Consider the following 12,518-nt stretch of genomic DNA (forward strand, 5'->3'; position numbering starts at 1 on the left):
CATAAAACACAGACCAACTGTAAAGTGCATGATTTAAAATGCAGAGGGAAAAACTTCTGGGAGCCTGGGGGACTGAGGGGAGGGGCGGTTTGTGGAAATTATGACCTTATATAGTTGTTCTCTTTAAAAGTCAGGCCATATATGCTGATGTTCATTGACATATAACTGTTTAATTCCACAGTCATGGTCATATGGCAAAAACCGTCACTCAAAAAAACACAAGGCAGTGGTTCCTATATATTGCACCTATGACAAATTTTAAAAGCCTTTGTTAATTTTTCTCACATCATATTTTTGAGTACTTTTTGCAACCTCTGACCTCTAGTAACAAAATGACACAACACACACTTAACAAATCAGAGTAGCCATAATAACCCATTACCATATTCTTTGAGTGAATTTCCAAATTTACTGTAATATATAGAGTATGCAGTGCATACAGTGACACCCTTCAGTGAACAATTAGAGTATTTTAATCTTTTTTTTAAATATTATTCTTATCTGATTAACAATAGAAAACCACTGCCCTGCAGAGGTCATATATTTCTGGTTAATTTATTTTAGGTATTTATTTATTTATTTATTAAAAATATGTCATTCGGCATAAATCTGCATCTCGGGTCTGAGCTGTGTCTGATGAAAACCTGTGTGGCCCACAGCTGTGGAATACAGTCTGTTACTGTGAAGCGGCATGCAGCCGTAGTTGGGAAAAACACCCGAAATAGCTCGGCTGGTCTTAGGGGCTTTCGGACGCATGGATACATAGCTTTCGGAATAGTCCGAGCGAGATGGCACAAACATACTGTGAGTTCTTGTCCTACTTTGGGAAGAGAACGACGGTCTGTGGTCCCGCTCCAGAGTCATTTTCGCTTGACCAGATGGATGGTGTGTTTTAACACTATGTGATCTCTTAGACCTCTGAGGTTCCCTGCTTATTGCACAAAATGTACTGGTAGTCTTCTTTAGAGCTGCTGAGAGTCTTATACATCGCCTGTCCTGGTTGCGGTTTGCAACACCGAAACTATCGCTGGACCCGGTATGTTTGAAGTCAGGGCAGCTGTACCTATGTAGGGTCGGGTTGCGTGGCAGTGCTATGGACTCGAAAAGCCTGTGTTGAGGATAGTTGTGCATGGATCGACTCTGCTTCATTTTTAAGAGCTGATCTGGCTCTCTGTCACACTACCATGCCTGTCTGACTTCGAGGGCACAGGCATATCAGGCTCAGAAATTGGGTGCTCTGGGGAGTAGTGGGACACCATGGTCACCCTGTACTTCCCATCAGCCCCTTCAGTTGAAATCAGCATCTCCTTTCCAGAGTTTGACCTGCTCCTAGTGTGCATCGTTTCTTGGCACTGACGGTCGCCTCTTACAACATGGGGCTGGGACACAACTGGACCCAACGGCCTTTCTTTGGCTGCATTTTCCTGCCTAATGGGCTGACTGAAATTTCGATCAGATGAAGCAGAATTAAGGCCTTGTAGAGAAAAGGGTTCTTCATTCTTGTCTGGAGACCGACATCTCTGTTCATGAAATCAGACTCATTGTTCACCGGGAGGTTGCGTGGAGGCTTGTGGTAGTTCTCGGTACTACCCATCACCTTTGATGAATGAGAGGGCAGTTTGCTGAGTGTGTAAGAGAGAGTGTATCCATGATTGTTCTCTCTGTATTGATTGTATCGAGCCTCTGAATAGGGGCTGTACCTGTACCGAACCTTCCCATCTTCAAAGTAGGGTCGCACTTGCTGGATGTCCGATGGTGGTGGTTTTTGGTAAGCTTTGTTTTGGCTGCCTTGACGCTGGAGGAAGAAAAACTTGTCCTCTGGTGGAGTGTGCATTGAACGCACCCTGCGGATGGTGGGGTAGACAGAGGCTCCATCCAATGGAGGATACCTTGGTCCTCTATGTGTTTATAGAGACTGACTGAGGAGTAGTCGTTCCGTTTGACCTTTATATTTAATGGACTGGTGCAGGGATCGTGGCGCAAGGGTATTGCAGTAGTTCCTTGAGAGAACTCTGGGATGGGGACGCCCATCGTCAGGCTGTAATAAGGGGTGCTTTTGCCCAACTGGACTTGACCACTGTTGGGAGTAAGCAGACCTTTGGTCTCTGGGTTTGTACTGATACACCACACTTGGTGGAGTACTTGAAGCTTGTGTAGGAACTTCGTGCACTGAAGCAGGCATGGACGTTTCTGCCAATATGGCTCGAAAGTTGGCAGCATTAGCAGCCTGCTTGTTGTGCAGCGCCATGGCTGAATGAGTATCCAAAGAAGATCTCTCTGAAGGAGTCGGCTGTAAACTTCCATGTACCTCCATCTCTGCATCAAGGCTTGATCCACCTCCCTCTGTACCAACTCCAACATGGCGGATGTTGTCTCTCATTGTTGTCTTGGTGCTCTCTGGAGCCTGTTGAATCTCTGGATCTCTGTGAGGAGAGAAATCCTGACAGGGCACATGGGTGCACTGGCCACCAGCTGATGCATCACAACCATCAGAAAAGCTGTGTCCGCTCTCACTGCCATGGCTCTGCATCGCAGTGCTGCGTAGGCTGCCTGCATCGGTGTGGCTTTCAGTAGACATGGTGCTTGATGGATCTGGGAAGGTCCTGCTAGACACATACTGCTCCTCTCTATCAGAGGATGTCTGTAGAGGAGGAGGAAATTGAAGTGTGAAGAGTGGGTACTGATGATGAACTGGAGAAACAGGTGTGGGAGGTTCAGAGCTCCCACGTTTGCTGAGTTGAGTGGCCCGTTGGGCAGATTCAGCTAGGGCTAGAGCAAGCATACGGGCAGCACTCTTTACTGCAGGCTGGGGAGTTATGAGAGACACAGACCTCACTAACCCAGGCGTGCATTCAAATGTCACTGCACCTAGATGGAGAAAAACAAACCAATATACTTTTAAATAGAGGAACACAGGGCTAAAATACAACTTGAAAGTGTGGTTAAATTCTAACTTTCTTTACTCTCTGGCTTCTTCTTCTTGTCCTAAATATCCTATTCCACATATTCCATTAGGTCAAATGCTAGCTGAGCTGACACTGTTAGCTTTCTCTCATTGACATTATTAGCTGTCTCTATCCCAACATATTCCTTCAGATAAAATGATGGCACTTGTAGTGGAACATATGTTCCTTTATATAAATATATGGATAATTTTATTATATGTATGAACACAAGAATGGTGCTTACCTGAGTCTGCTCTTCTGTGCTCCCTGACATGTGCGGATCTACTTTCTGCTTTGCAAAAGCTTGCAGAACGCTGATGGCCTTCACCACCTTTTGTGGACACACTAGGCTTTTTCACAAGGGACATAATGTCAGAAGGACAGGACACAGTACTACTCTTTGCCACTGAGCTCTTTGCGGTGCTCTCATGGCCAGTCTTAGAGGTGCCCAGTTCCAGATTACTTGAGGTGACTGGCACTTCATGGCGGGTTTGGAGATTTGCATCTTCAGAGCACAGTGGGATAAGATCAGGTGGCTGGGAGGGACTTGTGACTTTGTCAGAAGTCTTTACTCAGTGTGGCTGCCTCCCACCTTCTTGCGACTGCCTCTTTTTTTTATTTCAGATAGAGTTGGATCAACCAGCTGCGTGGACTGAAAGGCCAATGGGTCAATGTCAAAGGAGGCTATGCCTATAAACTGAGAATCCGCTGCAGGGTGGGGAAGAGCTGGAGATATTAGAGCTGGCACACAAGGAGGAAGAGGAACGGTGTCCTTCTTGTGGTCTTTGAGACTGGACCGGGAGTCTCCAGTCAATCTGCTGTCCAGCAGCTCCTCACTGAAGGAGACTGATAAAGCATCACTGGTGGAGAGCGGTCTACGTGGACGATAGATATTTGATCCACCTGAGACAAAACATCAGAGATCAGCCCATGGATGAATATATACTGTAAAACAGCTGAAAAATCACTGGAAACAACTGTATTAAAGGTTTTGCAATGCTGCTCTTTCTCCTAAACAAAACCACCAAAAACATGTCAGCAAACCCCAGAGACACATTACCAGGGTCCCCCAGATGTGATATCTCAGGAAGCACAAAATTTTCCGTGGAACCGAGTTATGTTATGTGGCAGTAGCCGTAGAGAGTGGTATAAAAACTGCAGCTATAACACCTTTAAGTATGGAAATGGATTTTTTACCCTCAAAGTTATGTGAAGAGGACAGGGATTCTTCACTTTTAGCAGGATCGTAGTGTTCCACTGTCTCTCTTTTCCGCCTACTAAAGTAAGCCAGAGTTTAACAACTATATTTTTATTTTTTTTATCTTTTTTTATCCTGCTGACCACATATACCCACACTACAGTTCAAAAGTTTGGGGTCACTGTGATTTTTTTTAAAGAAAAATTGATCATTTTTATTAAGCAAAAATGCATCAAATCAAAAGTGACAGTAAAAACTTTCATATTCCCACAAAATATTACTATTTCAAATAAAAATAATGTTCTTTTGAACTTTCTATTCTTCAAAGAATCATGAAAAATTATATTTTATAATATTAAGCAGAACAACTGTTTTCAGCATTGAAAATAAGAAATGTTACTTAAGCACCAAATAAGCATATTAGAATGATTTCTGAAGGATCATTTGACACCGAAGACTGGAGTAATGACTCCTAAAAATTCTGCTTTTCCACCAAAGGAATAAATTACATTTTAAATTATTATACACTTATGTTAAATTGTAGAAAATAGTTTTTTCTAATGAACAGTTCCATTATTACTTTTGAGCATTGCATATAGTGTGAAAATCATGACTAAAATGCCCTCTAGGTTAGGCAGCTCACTAGGATTTGGAACAAATACAGGTTGATACTGAAAAGAGAGTCAAATCTGCACCTGGAAGGGGAGTGGTTTTCATCTCATTGGGCTCACTGGGGTGACGGTGCAGTTTGGGCTTGGCAGTAGCAGAGGACTTTCCCATATTAAAGAAGGAAAACCAGTTTCCCACAGGAGACTTCTTCGCCTTGGTAGAGCCCTTTTTCCTGTATTTACCAGCAACAATTACCAGTTAGTACTTCACATCTGCATTTTCCTAAAAGATGAAAATACCACAATACTTAAACCAGTACAAACTGACAGACCTTTCAGAAGGGAAGTCGATGACGGTGTGGAACTTGCCCTGCAGGGCGGCAGGCCCCTCTCCCACATCAATATACTTGCTGTCTGGAGATACAGGAGAGATGAGCTGGGCTTGAGTTCGGGCCTGGGCTTCCTCTAGAGAAAGCAGCTTGGTGGATGGAGAGCTCACTAGTAGAGACTTGGGTCGAGCTAAAGTCATGTGGCCTATGGATTCAAGTTAGAGTTATGAGCTCATTTAAGATCCTCATTAGTAGAGTTTCATCTAAAAATCTATTCTGGTGGGAGGAGAATCGCAGAGGCTCATTTCTCACCTGTGCTGTGGCGGATCAGAGTGCTGAGTTTTGGCTGAAACAGAACATCAACGTGATTAAGGATAAACTCCACAACAACCGACTGAACGCGAACTTCCAAGAAAGCAGAGGTGCCGCTGAAACACGCCGACTCAATCTGTTTAGACCTGCAACAATTGCGAAACAATGAATGAATGCAACTTTTCAAAACAAATAACATCTTAAAAGACCAATTTTCCAAAATGTATTACTAAATATTAAAAGAATACCAAAATCACCTGAGAAGGTTTGGAGCCCAGACAATTGCGAGGTTTTTGCAGTGCATGTTGGTGACAGCACTGTAAGTTCCCATACGTGATAAATGTCTCATGAGAAACTCAAGAGTCCTGGAAACAAAGCATAAGAACAATGTATTAAAGGCACAGTTCACCCAAAAATAAATGCTCTGTCATCTTTTACCCTCCCTCATGTCATTCTAAATCTTTGACTATTTTTTATTAATTTTTTTGTGGAAGAATGTTTTTGTTCAAAACAATGACTTTGTATGAACAAAAATATTCTTCAAAATTCAAAATTTCTTTTTTTGTGAGAGTTTTTATTTTTTTTTGTGTGATTTTTCTTTTTATATTATAAAAAAAAAATTTTTTTATTTTTGTTGTCATATTTTTTCTAAACACTATTGTGAGCAAAAGTATGATGTAATCATCTGATGAAGAGAAATCTGCACTTCTCTTTTTCATCAGTAGAGGATGCTGTGCGCTCATCTAACCTGTAGTGTGGTGGAGGCAGCTGCTGTATGACGTCATGGACTTTGACCAGCCTCTCCTCATCAGTGGCTGCTGATACAGCATCCTGGGAAAATATGCCAAAGCATCACCTCTCTGTTCTGATACTGGTACTACACAGTTGCAGAACATGTGTGTGTCCGTGTACTGTAGCAGTGTTTTGATGCTTACTGAAAATTTCTCATATAGCTGGTAGGTCAGCAGTGGGTTGGGCAGCTCCCGGAAGTAGAGTTTGCACAGCGATCCCACTGAATGAATGTCCTGGACGTAGCTGTCCTTAGTGAGATCTGGAACATGCTCCGAGTTCAAACTCTGCCTATAGACACAACGAGGGCAATGCATTTTCTAGTTAGTTTGAAATAATTTTTTATAACAAAATACTTTTAATAAATACATATATATATGATATATACCAACATATATTTAGATATATATATTATATAGTATATATATATATAAATGTTTATATATATATTTATATATATATATATATATATAATAATCATTTATTTTGTTCACAAACACAGTAAACAGAAACACCCCAACATATTTTTTCAGAAAGGGCAAATTCATCAAAAGTGACAGTGAAGACCTGTAAATGCTGTTTTATATATATATATAAACAACTGCAGGAATAAAACAGAAATTAGTTATTTTAAATTGCAATACTATTTTTCAATATTATGGTATTTTTGGTCAAATAAATGCAGCCTTGGTGAACATAAGATACTTCTTTTACATTTTTTTTTTTTTTTTTTAAAAACCATACCGACCCAAACCTTAGAACAGTAATGTATTTTGATTTCTTTTAATTTTCCAGGCCTGGAAAATGAATAAACCTCACCTCAGTTTCTGAATATTAGATGAAATCCCAGATAAGCGGTAAATTCCGTCCACGACTCCATGTCTCTCAATGAACTCGGTGCAGTTTCTGATTACCTGTGGAACTGTTGGACCAAAAACATGAAATCTGCACTTTAAATATGCATTATGCATAATTACTTTTCAATTAAAGATTTAGATGCAAAAAAACATCCTCTAATGTCTCTCTCTCCTCTCACCATCATGGCCCGAGTTTAGCAAATGTTCTCCGAGGTCACAGCTGAACACTCTCTCTTTCAGGATACCTCGCTGTTTCAGCTTCTGCTTGGTGGGACGCGACTTCATGAACGTGCGCAGAAATGTGATCAGCTTGCCATGCTTCTTAGACACTACAGACAATGAAAATAACAAAACTTTTAAATCAATGCTGCCAGCTAGTAACAAACTGTACCTCTAAATATGCCAAGGCAAATTGAATAAAAAATGATGTACCTATAACAGAAAACTGCTATAGATTAACTTTTTTTCTGCCTTAAAAAGTAACTGTCTAAATAAACATTTGTAGTGTTTTAAATCCATTTTATTTAATTACAATGATCAACTGACCAGTCAGTAATATATCTTAATGAACTAATGAAACAATAATCAAGTGTCATCACTCTAACTGATGAAATGTAGGGTATTATAATTATCCCAATTTTAACAGTGAAATTAAATATTCTGGGCAAAAGTGTGTACCTGGTTTGGCCAAAGAGTTGGTCACATTCGAAGGGATTTTCTCACTGATGAGTTCCACACATTCAGAAGGAAAGAATCCCACCTTTGAATGGAAAAAACAAACAAACAATAAATGCTGTGAATCCAGAATAAAACAAAACGCTTCATATCTCATTTCAACAAGGGCAAAATTATGATAATTACTCTGTCTGAAATCCCTTAAAGACACAGCTGTGAATAAGTCTGTGAATCCCTCTGTATAGAAAATTTACAATCTTGCTGCAGCACAATATGAATAGATTTATAATCCTGCATGTCAGAAGAAATTACTTTACAACACATTTATCACCACTAAAATTCCTCCCTTATCAGCAATAGAGACTGTAATGAGTCGATGTTTTGACTCAGATGTGACATAAAAGTTGCGATGATAATTTTCCAACACGTAACAGGCTTTTCATGAAACTTAATAAAAGCTGAATTAAATTAAATTAAAAATACAATATAAAAGAAAGAAAACAGCATACTACACCCACTTGAAATCCATGTTTGCCCCTCCACCAGCCAGTGTCTTCTTTAGGAGGCATATCAATCACTGATACTATGTCTCCTACCTTTTTTACGGAGAAATTACACTTCAGTTAATACCAAATCCAAATATATCATGCAACAAAATTTTAAAAAAATATATACACATATACCTCAAAAGAGAGTTCATCTGCTGCTTGGGCGATGTAGCGCTTTATGACATGGGCCGCAGCTACAGCGGGAACATTAATAGAGGATTCATCGCGAACCAGCAGGTGATTCCCTTTGTTATCAATCTAAGAGAGTGAAGAAAGATGAAACAAATATATGAACACATGCATATAATCAGCAACCAATAAATCATCACCTTATGCAGTGATTTCATATTTCCTCTTACGATGTCCCCAAAGGTGCAACATCAGTGTGAAATATACACAATATCCTGGGAAAGAGCGAGCAGACAGCTCATGCGACTGAGCACGTCCAGACAAGGAAAGTCAGGTGTCTCTTATCCTTGTTAATGACTAACTGCATAGAAAAAAATGGGTGTGAACTGTTGTTTTATACACTTAGGTCTGAAGTCTGTCCTAAAACGGGATTGTGTTTTATGAGACATTGTGAGAAATTTACTGCTGTTAAAGCAAAGGTGTTAAACACACCTCTTTAAGTTAAACACACCGTGCCACGGCCAATTCGCTCCCAATCACCCCTGTATTTAAGAGGCAGGATTTGGGCAGGCAGCCACAGGAAGCTTTCAGATGTAGTGTAGGTTAAAAATCAGGAGTGACATTTATACCTCCATCCATGTGAGTGCTGGCCCGCAGTTAATCTTGTTATCAGCGATGGCTGAAAGACGGGAAATGTATGCAGTAAGCATCTGGGAAAGTGTCTGTGGAGAAAGAACAGAAACAGAGCAGGGATAATAAACAAAGAGACCATTTTTAACACTCTCAATTTTCTCCCTTTGAGAAAGAAGCCTTTGATCCAACACAATAGCTTGGTTCCAACCTAGCCTAGAGAGTGGCCTCATTGTCTGCTATCTACACAGACAACTACTGCACCTTCTAAGGGAGCATCCTGAGTGAAATGAGCTTCAAAAGACTTATTTAATATGATCTACACTGGCAGCAACACAGTGTTACACATAAAGACATCTCTGTACAGGAAGCATGTGCTTCTAAGGGAGCATCCTGAGTGAAATGAGCTTCATAAAAATACATGAACTACACAAATATGGCGAGCGGAAGTAAAAAACACAGGGCATAAAAAGTACACAACACACAAATATACAAGAGACGAGCTCCGGAAGTAAAAATCCAATCTTTTTCCTCATATGTTAGTGGTTTTTGAATTTGTTGTTTTGATAAGAGCTTATTATTTCAATCGTACTTAACTGACTGAATGTAATTCATGGTGGAAAAACTACATTACCCATGATTCTGCAAATAAATCTCCACTAATAAGAGAATTTTAACAAGTAAATTGCACCAAAAATGAACTCTTTACTGCCATGAAGCATTGCAATTGATTGTAATAGAGTGCTGCTTAATAGTTGTGTATATATGCATTTTGCTTTAAATTAAAGTTTGTATTGTTGGCTTAAAACTCTTTAACGAAGACTTTTTAAAAAACCTTATGAGAAGAATACTTCCAGAACCAAGGCTGCTGAAATAGTGGGTGGGCAGTGTTGCAGTCCATTGAGAAAATAGTGATTTTTTAATTAGATTTTTTACTGATATTTATTAGTATTTTTTTTACCAATATTTATTAGTATTGGAACGAATTACACAAACTTTTACTTTTTTGTGATTTTTTTAAAGGATACATGAAGACAGTATACTCTATATATATATATATATATATGTGTGTGTATATATATATATGTATGTATATATATATGTGTGTGTGTGTGTGGTGTGTGTGTGATATATGTGAGTGTGTGTATATTTGTGTGTGGTGAACCTACCTCAGCTTTGTCCTTCAAGCTGTCTGTGCGGGTCAGGTAGGTTAGATAATCTTCTATCATATATACAGAGGTGGAGATGCTTGTCAAGGACACGAAACTCTTCGTATGAACGCCTCACATTCCACTTACGACCCTAAGACACATGAAATGCAATGAGAGTGAAAATGGGAAGAACAGTCATTCTGAATAAAGAAGAGAGAGTTAGACTGACAGTCAAATCTCCTTGAGGAAACATTGGAAATGGATAACGATAGAAAAAAGTGACCTTTTTTAAATAATAATAAATAATTATGGTATACGCCATCTGGATTTCAAAATGTTCAAATGTTTTTGGCTTCAGCAAGGACTCATTAAACTGGTCAAAAGTGACAGTAAAGTCATTGTTAAAGACATTCTGTTGTTACAAATAATTCAAATAAATGCTGTTCTTTCAACCTTTGGTAAATAAATGTTGGGAAAAAAACTGTATCAAAAAATCATTAAGCAGTACAACGGTTTTCAACATTGATAATAATAAGACATGTTTCTTGAGCAGCACATCAGCATATTCTAATGATTTCTGAAGGATCATGTGACACTGAAGACTGGAGTAATGATGCTGAAAATTCAGCTCTGTGATCACTGTAATAAACTGCATTTTAAAATAAATTAAAAATAGAAATTATTATTTAATTTGAATATAAGAATATTCTGCTCTATGTCAGATAAAAATAAAAAAAAGATTTTTGTAATGAGAAATAATTTAGATTTTTCCTATGCATTTTTACTTCAATATATAAATAATATCAACTTGGATATGCCCACTGTGGTCTCAGTGGGAGCCTATAGAAGAATCATAATCTCTCTCTTGGTTTATACATTTCTACTGTTACATGCTCCCATCATAACACCCCAGTGTATGGTTAAGCAGGCTGAATTCAGTAGCTTATATGTCTGTGGTTTGTAGATTTCATACAACTGTAAAACAATGAGATTTGCTCCAGTGGTAGAGCAAATGGTTCAGAAACAGCAGAGCGGGACTCTTCTAAATCCTTTCAGCTCTTACACTTACCAGCACAAAAACGGCCTTTGAATTCATATTTTTAGAAGTTCTGTGAATGAGTGTATAACCCTCCCAGAGCCAAAAAAATAAATAAAAACAGCCCCATTGTTTTGGTATGGTAAGAAATCCAGGACAAAGAGTATTTATATTTTCATCTTTGTCTTCATCCTTGCCTCAAAATCCTCTTTTAAAATCCTGTCTTTTCCTAAACCCGGACACATTCCATGAAGCAGATAAATTGCTGTGCAAACTGTATGCGGTTGGCCTGCCTGTTTGATCTGAAGCTCTTAAAGGTCTTTTTATAACTTCACCGTTTTTCCTAGGCTTAGCTTTCACTCTGTTGCCATAACAAATCAGTGAACCTGGGATGATATTTCTTCTCCTCTGTCACACAGAAAGGCCTACAGAGGTTCTATTTTTTTTTTCTCTGTGAAAACTTCTCTGTGAAACAAGCTTACCTGGCAACAGATCTGGACCAGATACACTGACTCCTTTGAGTCCAGGCCATTGTGTGTGAGGTCGTTCTGATCCTCAGATAAAGACAGCTGTGGAGAGACACACAGAGAGTGGGTCTGAATTTTCAGTATCCATACTCCTATTACAATATATTCAACAATAAATAAACAATATAATGTCAAAGGCAGACTACAAAAGCAATAAACATTGTTACATACTATAAAAAAAAAAAACACACATCATTGCTTCTACGTGGCACCAAAAAATATTATCAAGGCTATATAATTATAATTTTAGCTTATTCTCCATTCACTTTTGTTTATTAATGCTGATATATGGTTAACTTAAAAATATCTGGACATTTAAGCAACACAGCTAATAAAACTTCAGCTAAATATTTTATAAAAGGCAGTTTAGGTTTCAAATAATAAATTATTGATATTCCTTAAAATGTAGATGTAAAAAATACATACATCAGTGACTTTATACATCTATTAAAAAAAAATCACCTCAAGACCAGTGGGTCATTGCAAAAAAATAAAAAAAAATAAAAAGGTTAGTTGTGACTAAAACTGTAGCATCATTTATATGTTATTTTTGTATATAAAATTCAAACATGTTCAAAAGTCTTAAAATACTCTTGTTGGGCCACTGTATATGGCCATTTAAATGTAAATAAAAAAGAAAAAAAATCTGATAAATATGAAAAAAATAAAAAATTATTGCATTAACGTTGTCTTCACTTCATATACAAATATTCAGCCTGCGCTGAAAATCTTTCATCAAAATGCAAAGACTGTGTAAAACATTCAAGACTAAGACCTAACATTG

The 12,518-nt window shown here is 38.4% G+C and overlaps 1 pseudogene; it reads right to left on the reverse strand.

Annotated features, from left to right (window-relative positions):
- Positions 1 to 352: 352 nt before the first annotated feature.
- On the reverse strand, positions 353 to 9,112 carry LOC109103896 (annotated as a pseudogene).
- Positions 9,113 to 12,518: the final 3,406 nt, after the last annotated feature.

The sequence above is a fragment of the Cyprinus carpio genome, chromosome A15 (assembly GCF_018340385.1).
Source record: "Cyprinus carpio isolate SPL01 chromosome A15, ASM1834038v1, whole genome shotgun sequence".
Classification (NCBI taxonomy): domain Eukaryota; kingdom Metazoa; phylum Chordata; class Actinopteri; order Cypriniformes; family Cyprinidae; genus Cyprinus; species Cyprinus carpio.